This window comes from Trichechus manatus, unplaced genomic scaffold (genome assembly GCF_000243295.1).
Source record: "Trichechus manatus latirostris isolate Lorelei unplaced genomic scaffold, TriManLat1.0 scaffold00232, whole genome shotgun sequence".
NCBI lineage: Eukaryota > Metazoa > Chordata > Mammalia > Sirenia > Trichechidae > Trichechus > Trichechus manatus.
The window spans coordinates 850,220-855,446 of record NW_004444168.1 but is presented as its reverse complement, the minus strand read 5'-3'; positions in this window follow the sequence as shown (position 1 = coordinate 855,446).

Sequence of the window (5,227 nt, the reverse complement as noted above, 5' to 3'; positions counted from 1 at the left end):
ATTTGAGTCCAACAGCTCAGGGTAGCCCACGCAGGCCGCATCCCATGCAGTGTTTGGGAGATTAGGGATTGAGAGCCACAGTGTATCTTCTCCCTTTCTCATCAAACAGCAAGAACTTCTTGAGCCTTTGCTTTGACATTTTCAGTTCCCTCTTTCACCCATGGCTTTCAACGCTGGGATTTAACCTTTGCCACTGACGCCCACTATCTGACCCACTGTGACGCCTATTCAAGGTATGAAATGATCCTCTTCTTCTCTGGATGTTTGTTTGCCCTCTCTAAAATTGGAAGTTGGATTCCGTGAGAGTCCTTCCAGTTCCCACATTCTACGTTGAAGACAAGGAAGGGGATGCAGACCCTAGGCTGATACCCAAGAAATTGTCCGGACCCGTGGGCGGAGAACGCAGCCGGCTTCCCCAGGGTGGGTGCGGGCGGTAGGGAGGAGGAGGGTTAGGTGGGAGAGGTGCCTTTGCGCGTGCAGTTCCATGGTCACCAGGGGAGGCTGGCACAGGAGTACGCACGTGCGGGACGAGTACATTTCCGTTGGAGACTTAGTGTTGCCTTTAACTCCCGTGCTGCCCCTTCTTCTTAACTTTCCCGAGTTAAAGTAGTATGAATATCCCCACTTTCACCAAAGGCCAGAGGGTACAAATGTCCTACCTGAATTCAGGCTCGTCTCTTTATTCTGCCTGGGAACAGGTGTTCGTCCTTGAATCTCAGGCTATTCCCTCCACCTGTGCTCTGCTAGCATTCCTCCACTCCTGCCTTTTCTGAGCCCTTCTCCCAAGTAATAATGAAACAGCACCTGAAAACTTTCCAGACTCTATGTCCCACGCTACCAGTTTCTTTCTTCTTCCTAGCACATTCTAGAAATACTAGCGCGTACTCATTTACTGCTTTGGTCACCCTCTAATCCCTAGTAGTGAGGCTTTGTCGCTCCCATCCCGTCTCCCAGCAGTGACCTAAAATTGTTTTTTCTACTGAGATTATCAGTGATCCCCGCCCCCCCTCAGCCGCCAAATTCAAGTAAAGTTGGCACGCATTCACTTCTTTATCTTTTTGGCATTTGACAAATTGATATTGCCTTTTATCTTTTTTTTTTTTTTCTCTCTTTATTTAAGTATTCTGATTAATGAAAATTGTCATAAATTGTCCAAAACACAAGCACGGTTTATATTTTCTTCGTCTGTTTTTTTTATAACTCCTTAATTGTAATCCTCATATTCCTGCCATCTACTTGTTAACCTGTACTTGTTGCAAAATCTTCATAACTAGGTCATTTTATGACTGAAAAGTTGAGAGTGTGCCATATTTTATACATTCATTTTATTAATCATAATTGGATTATTAAGCTGTTGACAATTATTTACTATTGTAAATAAAAACCTTTATGCACAAACCTTTCGTTTCTGTATTGGAGATTCTTCCCATTGGATAATTTCCCAGAGAAGAAGTTATTGATAGGAAAATCATGCGTGTTTGTAAAGTTCTCGATAGTTGTGGACATGAAGATTTCCAGAAGAATGTAGCAGTTAGTATTTATACCAACAATGTATGCTTCACTCCATTCTCATCCATATATTATTTTTTAAAGCTTAATTTTGATACTTTGATAATTGAGGAGCCATATCTCCTGATTTGCATTATTTGTATTGTTATTATTTAAATTGGATATAAATCCAATTTAGCAGATATAAAATATAAGAGCTCAGCTGCTGACCAAAAGGTCAGCAGTTCAAAACCACCAGCCACTCCTTGGAAACCCTATGGGGCAGTTCTACTCTGTCCTATAGAGTCGCTTTGAGTCTGAATCGACTCAGCGGCAACAAGTTTGGTTTGGTTTTGGGTTTAAGTTTGAATATTTTCTGACACTTGTTAACCATTTACTTTTTTCCTCGATGAATAAGCTATTCACAATAATTTGCTTTATTGCTGTTCTGATCTATTTGTATTATTTCTTCCTGGTAATATGAACCTTTTTAAGGACCTATTTTAATGTGAACTATAACTCATATTGAAGAGTACATTAAATATAAATGTTGAGCTTAATGAATGATTGCAAAGTGATCACTCATGTAAACATCAGGTCAAGGAACAGGACATCACTTGGTGTGCACCTCCTTGGTAATAAACTCCTCCCTCCTTGCAGAGGTAACTGACTTTTATGGTAGTTACTTCTTGCCCCATTCCCTTTTAAAAATATGGCTTTAACACCTCTAGATGCATCTTTAAACACTATAGTTTAGTTTTCCCTGTTTTGATCTTCTTATAAATGGAAGTATACAGTATATATTCCTTTGAATTTGGTTTCTTTAAATATTGTTTGAGATTCATCCTGCAGCATATAGCTGTAGATAATATATTTGTTTTGTAGGATTTCATTATGTGAATTTACCACAATTTATTTATTGATTCTACTACTGATGGACATTTGAGTCTTTTCAGGATTTTTACCAACAATGCCACTGTGGCTATCCTTGTATATGTTTCCTGGTGTGTCTGTACACACATTTCTAATGGATATATATATATATTTGATTTATTGTTGTTGAATATACAGCAAAACATACACCAATTCAATAATTTCTGCATGTACAATTCAGTGGTGCTGATTACATTCTTCCAGTTGTGCAACCATTCTCATCCTTCTTTTCTGAGTTGGTCCTCCACCATTAACATAAACTCACTGCTCACTAAGGTTTCAACCTAATCTTTTGAGTTGCTGTTGTCAATTTGATCCCATATAGATAGATCTGAAAAGATCATAATGGTGGGCCATAGAGTATTCATATCTCCAATTTTTAAGTTAGAATCATTTTTAAATTTTAGAATAGTTTTGGATTAACAGAAAAAGAGTTCCTATACATCCTTCACCTCAATTTCCACTGTTGTTGATATCTCACATTACTATGGTGTATTTGTCACAACTAAGACAATTAATTAACTGAGACTAGTAACTAAGTTCAGCACTTTATATTTCACTAGTTTTTCCCCCAATGTCTTTTTTCTGTTCCTGGATCCTCTCCATATACATTTCGTCATCAAGTCATCTTAGTGTCCTCTGATCTTGTTTTTAATGACTTTGACAGTTTGAGGAGTACTGGTGAGGTACTGGGTTTGTCTGATGTTTTCCTCATGGTTAGACTGAGATTTTGGATTTGGGGGAAGAGGACCACAGAGGTGAAATGCCATTCTCATCACATATCAAGAGTATATACTATCAACTTGGCTTATCACTGATGATGTGAACTTGGATCACCTGGCCAATGTAATGTTTGCCAGGTGCCTCCACTGTAAACTTACTCACCCCACTTTCCACACTGTACTCTTTGGAAGCAAGTTACTAGCCCATACTTGAGAGGTGGGAGATTAAGATCTACCTCCTGAAGGGGAGGAGAGTAGCTACATAAATTATTTGGAATTCTTCTGTAAAAGAGATTTGTCTCTTCTCTCCTGTTTATTTACTTATTTCTAGGCAGGGGGTTGAGAATGTTATGTTTTAGGCCTCATTTTCCTCTTATTTACCATACTCTTTATGTCCTGAAGGAATTTCAGTGTTTCTTTGATGTTTTCTCACATTTATTACTTTTTTCTTCTTTTTTAAAAATTACTATAAAACCTGTTTTTGTCAGATCTTATTTGTAATCTAGACTATTTCTGCAGTGTTGTTTACAAAACTCTAAAACAACCCTTCAGTCAAAGATTAGACGGGCCCATAAAACAATAATACACGTAGCTCAACCGTGTATACAAGACTAAATGGGCACATCAGCCCGAGGGCAAGGACAAGAAAGCAGGAGGGGACAGGAAAGCTGGACAAGTAGAAATGGGGAACCCAAAGTCGAGAAAGGGAGAGTGTTGATATGTCGTGGGGTTAGCAACCAATGTCACAAAACAATATGTGTATTAATTGTTTAACGGGAAACTAATTTACTCTATAAACCTTCATTTAAAGCACAATTTAAAAAAACCCCTAAAACAGCTGATAGCTCACCAATTGTAGGATAAAGTCTTGATTTACCATATAGTTTTTTAGATAATAATATATTTTAATGATTACTTTGAGAAGTAATTTCTCCCTTCTGTATGTTTTTATTTCCACCATCTTTCTTTTCTAAACTTAGAGGGGAGGCATTATGAAAGACTGGAAAAGGCAAGGGGTTTAGAGAAAGATCTAAACTGAGTTCCAGCTATATCACTTACTTAGCTCTGTCTCTTCAGGCAAACCACCAATGAGGAACTTGAGGATGCTGGGGATAATGTGGTTTAAGTGATTAACTGGAGTGCTCATGCTGGATAAGAAATTGAATGAGACTCTTCAGATGGCTGATAAATAAGGAGAAAACATAGGGCTCAAAAGACTAGGAATTAATGGAGTTTGAAGAACTGTAGCAATGGGAGTGAGGGCATGAAACTGCTCATTGGATGGGAAGGTATTAGCAAAGAATATGTTATGGGAGTCTGCAGTTTAAGAATTAGAGTAGTTGCTGATGAAATCTGGGGTGAGAGCATCAGACAGAAATGCTGGAGTAAAATAAGGTCATGCTGTTTCAGATGGGTTTTAACATTGAACTCACACGGAATAATTTTGGTGTCAGTATGTGTGGGTGTGAAAGGAGCTTGTGAGCTAGGAACACAGAACCTCAGTGACTACTTGTGGGTTTGTGACCAGAAATGACATGACAAGAAGAGGCAGAGGGTGGCATATTCCTATTTCATGTGCTTCAAGAGTAATAATATGTTGGCAGAAGTGCCTTCTAAGCTGAGCTATATGTTCGATGTTGGTGAGGGAGGGAAGGGATAGAGAAAGTTACCAATACTTAGTAGAAGCCTGTTCTGTACTAGGTGATATACAAACCCCAGCTACTTAATCCACATTACAGACCTCTGAGGTTAGCTCTGATATCCCCACTTTGCAGAAGAATGAACTAAGAGTCAGAGAGATGAACTGTGTTTCTTACAGCTCATAAGTGATGCAGTTGAGAGTAAACCTTGGGAAGGTAGAAGAAATATACAGTAGCATGATCTATATTAGAGAAATGTTTTATGATTGAAAATATATTACAGAGGGTACTAAGTCATTGCTGAGCCTAATATAGTTGGCTTCAACAAATGTTGAATGAATCTGTATTTTTATAGGTATTTCATTTTCTAATCTTATTTTTCCACAGGTCCCATTTATTCCATGTTCTTTATGATTATTTTCCCTTACTGATCTTTGGAACAAG